Genomic DNA, 7,236 nt, shown 5'->3' with positions numbered 1-7,236 from the left:
ACCAGGTTGGCCTTGAACTCACAGAGCTCCACCTGCCTCTGCCTCCTGAGTGTTGGGATTAAAGGCATGAGCCACCATGCTTGGCTGGTTTTGAGTTTTAAATTTTTATTTATTTAAATTTTATTATTTTAAAAATATTTATTATTTTTATTTTATGTGTATGCTTGTATTGCCCACATGTAGGTGAGTGCATCCATGTCGTGCAATGCCCTTGGAAGTCAGAAGAGGCTGTCAGATCCCCTGGAACTGGAGTTACAGACAGTTGTTAGCTGTCATGTGGGCGCTGGGATTCAAATCCAGGTCTTCTGCAAGAACAGTGTTCTTAACTGCTGAGCCATCTCTCCAACCCAGTTTTGTTTTTTTAAACAGGACTTCAAGTGTCCTAGGTTGGTCCAGAATTCAAGTGTGTAGCTGAGGATAACCCTGAATTTCTGATCCTGCTGCTTCTAGCACCCAAGTGTTGGGATTAGAGAATGCATAATCACTCCTGATTTATAGAGTGTTGGGGATTGAACCCATTGCTTCATGCATGATAGACAAGCACTTTATCATCTGAACTCCATCTCCAGGCCCCAAACATTGTTGAAAGAGAATAGAACAAAAGTAGAAATGCAGGGAACCCGTGGAAAATTCTCTCCCAATAATATCCATGGCTCTGTCCACATTATCTTGGTATCTGGTGAATTTTCCTATAAATACCGCACTCCACTGGCCACTCTGATTAACCTGATTGTGGTAGTTAGGTTTTTGATACTGTAACAAATACCTGAGGGTAATCATCTTATGAAAAACAGAAAGGTTTATTTTGGCTCTTAGTTTAGGAGGTTTTGGTCTACAATCTGCTGGCTCTATTGGTTCATAGCCTATGCCAGAGGATCATTATTATATGATGACAGGAAGTGTGTGGTGGAGTAAGCTGCTTACCTCAGAGTAGCAGGGGACCAAAGAAAGAGAAAGCAAGAGACAGGTGTCCCACACTCCTCTTCAAGGCCCAGCCCCAGTGACCTCCCTTTAGGCCTCATGTCTTAAAACTTCCTGGGGCTGGAGAGATGGATCAGTGGTTAAGAACACTGGCTGTTCTTGCAGAAGGCCCAGGTTCAAATTCCAGCACCCACATGGCAGCTAACAACTGTCTGTAACTCCAGTTCCAGGGGATCCAAAAGGGTCTTCTGACCTCCATGGGCAATGCACAACATGGGTGCACTTACTTACATTCAGGCACAACACTCATACATATAAAATAAAAATAATAAAGTAAAAAACAAACAAACAAACAAAAAAAAAACTTCCTACCACCCTCAATGGTACCTCATAGTGAAGAAGTCTTTAACATGTGAGTCTTGGGGGAGTACGTTCCAGATTCAAAGTATAGCTGCACTTAAAGTGATTGGTCATTGTTTGTTGAAAATTTTTGTGTTACTATTCCACAGTATTAAATTAAAAAAATATATTTTATTTAGCTGGGTTTGGTGGGCTTGCCTTTAGTCCCAGCACTCGGGAAGCAGAGGCAGGGAGGGGGTTCTCTGAGAGTTCAAGGCCAGCCTGGTCTACATAGTGAGTTCCAGGCCAGCTGGGGCTACAGGGAGATCCTGTCTCAAAAAGGCCAAAAAATATATCTATTTTTTATTTATTACTACTTTTATTTTATGTGTATGAGTATATTGCCTGCATGTGTGAAGTGCACTGTGTAATGCCTGAGGAAGTCAAAAGAGGGCATCCAATACCCTAGAACTGGAGTTATGGATGTTTGTTAGTGGTGATGTGGGTGCTGGGAATTGAACCTGGGTCCTCTGCAAGAGCAGCCAGTGCTCCTAACCACTGAGGCATCTCTCCAGTCCCAGTATTAAAAATTTTGAAAGATATATGTTTGTTTTTATTTCGTGTGCCTGCAGGTATGTGTGTTTCTGTGTTTCCGTGTGTGTGTGTGTGTGTGTGTGTGTGTGTGTTTGTGTGTGTGTGTGTGTGTGTGTGTAGGGGAGAGGCAGTATCAGCTGATCAGTGAACTTCAGGGATTCTTCTGTCTTTGTTTTCCTAGCGCTAGAGGTACCTTCACTGCACCCAACTTTTTAGATGGGTTCTGGGGATCCAAACTCTGGTCCTCAATATTTTTGCCTCAAATACATTATCAACTGAACAATTTCCACAGCCCAATTTGGTTCTTATCTTTTAAATTTAAAAATATTTATTACTGATGTGTGTGTGTGATATGTGTATATGCGCACATGTGTGCAGGTCAAGGGATAATTTTATGAAGTCAGTTCTCTTCCACCTTTACCTGGGCTCCAGGGATTGAACTTAATTTGTGCAGCCTTGTGCAGCAAGCTCTTTACCTGCTGAGCTATCTCCTTGGCCCTCTTTTCTGGTTTTTGTTTGTTTGCTTTGAGACAGTATCATGTAATCCAGGCTGGCCTTCAACTCTCTGTGTAGCTATGATTGCCCTAATTCTCCTACCTCAGTTTACAGAGAACTGGCATTACAGGCCTGAGCTATCAAACCTGGTTGAAAGATGAATTTTTGTAAATTTAGGAATTAAGCATTAAAAATTGTAAATTTCTAGGAATTAAGCATTTCCGGGGGACTAGAGAGATGGGTTAGGGTTAAAAGTACTGGCTGCTCTTGCAGAAGGCATGGGTTTGGTTCCCAGACCCACACAGCAGCTAACAATCATCTGTAACTCCAATACCAAGGGATCCAATGCCCTCTTCTGTCCTTTGAAGGCATTGCATGCCATGGGTGCACTTTACTCATGAAGGCAAAACACTTATATGCACAAATTAATTAATTCATTAAAGACTGAGGCTGGGCATGGTACTACATATACCTGTAATCCTAGTACTCAGGAGGCAGAGGCAGGAGGATGGTGAGTTTGAGGTCATTGGGGCTCTACAGAGAATTCAAGGTCAGCCTGGGCTACAACAGTGAGATCCGGTCTCAAAACAAATCTGAGAAGAAGGGTTTGCTTTCAGGACCACTTGAAAGCATGAACAAAACCAAGAGGTCTCAAACATAGATCTTAACATCACATTATCCAAAGCTGTTATCTCTAGCTTCATGTGACAATTTAAATTTCAAGCATTTTATAATTAAGTTCCTATTTCACACTAGCCACATGTCAAGAGTTCAACAGGCCATGTGGTCATGGCTAGTGGATACTATGTGAACAGCACAAGCATGGAATAACATTTCCATCACCACAGGAAGTTCTTTGTTATGGCTGGTTGGTTGGTTGTTTGCTTATTTGAAGCAGGGTCTCATGTAGCCCTGGCCGCTAAGTAGAAGAAAATCTTAACTTTGTACTCCTCATCTTCCTGCTTCTGCTTCCTAAGTGCAAATATACCATAGTATTTGGCTCAGAAAATTTTATTGACAACATAGAAATGCCCAAACCCAGCCTTTAGGCTCATTTTGTTATGTCAGATAAATTTTGGGGAACTTTTGACAAGTTTCCAAAGTTGTAGTATGGAAGTAGTTATTGGAATTACCATAAATTTATCCCAGACTGAGTAGTTTGGCTGGTTTTTGCTTTCTGTTCGATCTAATAGGCTCTAAGAGATTTTGTGGTGATTTTGTGGGCCTTCTTGCAGTGGCACAGGATACAATACCAGATCAGCAAACCTGGTCATGTAACACAGTCAAATGGTCATCATTTATTGTGTGTTTCCTGTGTAACAGATACTGTGCTAAATAGAGATTTCATTCAGTGTTCCCCAAACCTCTGTCAGGTATATATGATATCCATCATTTTTCACATGAAGATACTGAAGTTTAGAGGTGTAAGATTACAGGGTGATTGATGGCAGCATCTGGCTCTAAGAGCCTTGAGTAATCCTCTTTCTCCAGTTCTGCCTTCTGCAGCCTGCATGACCTCTCTCTTGGGCCAGGCTCCATTCCACACATGCAGCTTTCCTTGAGGGATGTCTCATGGTCCTGGCATTTACAATATCCTAGGCTCTCTATTGCAACTTAGGCTTCATGTCCACGGCTTCACACGGGGCACTCTTAGGGCCTTCTTGCAGGGAATTTGTTCCTGTTGCTTGACATTGAGCTTGTCATATTGCTTGACACTGAGCTTTCTGGAACTGTAGTGCAAGCTTGTAAACCTCCATGTCCCTGTAGTTCTTGCATTTTGCAGGCCTACAAAACCAGATCTATGTGGATGCTTCCAAACTCTACTGCAAATTTAAGTTGTAGTCTGGCCCCTTTCTACCATAGCTGTAGCTGTAGTGGCATCTCTGAACCTTGACAGCCAAATCTGGCAAACAGTTCCCTAGGCAGTTGCTTTTTTTAATGTGTGTGCCCCCAAATGTGTTTGTGTGTCTCTGAGGATATGCCACATAAGTATGGGTGCCCAGTGAGTCCTGAAAAGGGAGCCAGAACCCCTGAAGTTGAAGTTACAGGTGTTTGTGAACTGCCTGATGTGAGTGCTAAGAACTGAACTTGGGTCCTCTGGAAGAGCAGGGAGTGTTCTTAATTGTTAAGTCATCTCTCCAGTCCTTAGCAGTTGTTTTTGAAAGGAAACTCTTCATTAGTACTCTCAGTTCAGGCTCTTTCCTTTCCAGTGAATTTGCTTTTCCCCCCTCCCCTTCCCCCTCTCCCTCCTCCTCCTCTTCTTCCTTCTTCTTGTCTTTCACTCGCATTTCTGTCAGCATTCTGGCCTCAGTAACCCCTTTCAGCATGGCTCATTAAGTTCTACTGACAGTCTTCTAAGGCTTCCCTAGTCCACTGCTCCAAATTCTCCCACACTGCTCCTGCAAACTAGTTTCAAAGGCTATAGGGTCAGGTTTATCAGAGTGAAGTCCTGGTAACAATTTTGTGTATTATTTACTTCTCTTGTTGGGACAAAATGTCTTATAAAAGCAACTTAAGCCCTTATTTTGGCTCACAGTTTATGGCAGGGAAAGTTGACAGCAAGAGTAGCTCTAGCTCTAAAGGCAGGATCTTGAGACAGGTGCTCACACTGCATTTGGAGTCAGGATGCAGAGAGAGCTGAATGCTTGTTTCCAGCTTGCTTTCTCCTTCTTCCTTTTTATTTTTTAAAGATTATTTATTTTAGCTGACTACGGTGGCACATGCCTTTAATCCCAGTACTCAGGAAGCAGAAGTGGGTGAATCTCTGTGAGATGAAAGCCAACTAGTCTGGTCTACTTAGTGAGTTCCAGGACAGATGGGGCTACAGGGAGACCCTGTCTCAAAAAGAACAACAACAAACAAACAAAAAAACCCAAAATAAGATTAATTAATTAATTAATTTATTTATTGTTTTGGTCTTTTTGAGACAGGGTCTCCCTGTAGCCACAGCTGTCCTGGAACTCACTATGTAGACCAGGCTGGTCTTGAACTCACAGAGATCTGCCTGCCTCTGCCTCCCAAGTGCTGGGATTAAAGGCGTGTGACACCACACCCAGCAGATTATTTTAAACTTTATCACATTTATTTGTGTGTGTGAGAGCATGAAGAGTGCATGAGCGCATGTATGCTGCAGTGTCACGTGGAGGTCAGAGAACAACTTTGTGAGAGTTGGTTTTCTTCTACCTTGTGGGTCCTGAGGATCCAACTCAGGTCATCAGGCTTGGTGGCAAGCACCTTTAAATACTGAGCTATCTTGCTAGCCCCTGTTTATTTCTAATATTTATTTTTATACATGGGTATGTGTGTTTGTATAAACACAGGTGTGTGCTGGTGCCTGAGGCCAGAAGATGGTGTCAGATCCCTTGAAGCTGGAGTTACAGGCAGTTGTAAACCTCCCTATGTGGGTGCTGGGATCCACTAATGCTCTCTGCAAGAGCAGTATGTGCTCTTAACTGCTGAGCCATCTCTCCACCCACTTTTTCTTCTACATTTAAAAATATCTGTTGGCTCCCAGCTTATGAGCTGGTACTGCCTACACTCAATCTTCCCTTTTCAGTTAAATTTCTCTGGAAACTCCCTCAAAGACACACCCAGAGGCTTCTGTCCCAGGTGACTCTAAATCCAGAGGAGTTGACAATGAAGATCAATCATCATACACAACTAGTAAGGACAGCCAGGACTAGGAGTGCCCATTCCTTTGTGCTAAACAGCCCCCCTGTCTCTGGATCTTAACTTTCCATTGTTGCAAATCTAAAAAAAGATTAAAATAGAAAATTCAAAATCTTCGAGTTTCTAAAATTCTGAGATAGGTGGTAATCTGTCTTCCCAAGTAATGAATACACATCGTTTGGAAGAACAGCTTGGTACCTGCTATTCTGGAACCCAAGTTTGATGGCTTCCCTGTCCATGCCTCTATCCTAAAAATCTTCCTCGATTTCCTGTATTTATCATGGTTTGAACCAAGTACCCCTGAACCAGACATGGAGTTCCTGGCAAAAGGCACTCACTCCTGTAGGTAACCCTAAAAAACGAACTAACCCAATGCATGGTGCTCCTGGTGCTCATTAATTTTAATCCGTGAACAGTTTTATTTTTTTGAGAAAGGGTCTCCCTGTAGGGCCAGCTGGCCTGGAACTCGCTAGTAGACCAGGCTGGCCTCGAACTCACAGAGATTCACCTGCCTCTGCCTCGCCATGCACGACCACGCCCCGCCAATCCGTGAACGTTTTAGGGAATTAAGTGGTTATTGTATGAAGAATGTGAATGCAGTTGTGAACTATTAGGGAAATTCTCAGAAGACTGGACCATGGAATAAAGCTCCCGGTAAAGAAGTCCGTGCTAGAGGTTGGAACTAAATTCTGACCTGTGAAAACCCGTAGGATAACGTGGACCGGGACCTTCCCAGGCGCTGGTGCTGCTGCAGAAGCAGCAAGCCCCGCCCAGCCCGGAAGCGCGATCTCCGGCGCTGCGTTCCCCCAGCCCCGCCCTCTCCGGAGGCCCGGCTGCTCCGCGCCTGCGCACTGCTGCGCGCGTGGGTGTAGCGGTACGCGCGGCGGTCAGCTGACTGCTCCGGCCGGCACGTGACTTGCTCTGTGGGCGTTAGGGCAGAGGAAGCCTGGAGGCCGGAGCTTAGGTCCGGGAGGGATGGAGGGTTGAGCGGTTAGTCTGCCAGGCTGCCTGTCTCCGCACGTGCCGCCGCACTTCCTCCTGTGATACCGTCCCGGGTCAGTGATTGACGGCGATGCGGGAGGGATCCCGGGCAGAGCTAGCGCTGCGGTGGCCGCTGGGCAGGGATGGGGGCGGGCGCGGTGGCCGAGGCTGTGGCGTCGGAGCTGGAGCCGGGCTGGCCAGGGAGCCCTGGCTGCTCTCAGGTTGCGGGTTCGCAGC

At 44.9% G+C, this 7,236-nt stretch overlaps 1 protein-coding gene across 1 annotated transcript in view; it reads left to right on the top strand.

The window, feature by feature from the left end:
* Positions 1 to 6,899: 6,899 nt before the first annotated feature.
* Positions 6,900 to 7,236, top strand: part of Atp6v1c1 (ATPase H+ transporting V1 subunit C1) — a gene marked incomplete in the record, with an annotated part of 52,660 nt that continues 52,323 nt past the window's right edge. The window contains 1 exon segment of the mRNA XM_008851551.3: positions 6,900 to 7,073.

Source organism: Nannospalax galili, unplaced genomic scaffold, assembly GCF_000622305.1.
Source record: "Nannospalax galili isolate Female #2095 unplaced genomic scaffold, S.galili_v1.0 scaffold284, whole genome shotgun sequence".
Lineage (NCBI taxonomy): Eukaryota > Metazoa > Chordata > Mammalia > Rodentia > Spalacidae > Nannospalax > Nannospalax galili.
Note: the sequence above shows the minus strand (reverse complement) of the source record. Positions and strands in the feature narration are given on the sequence as shown.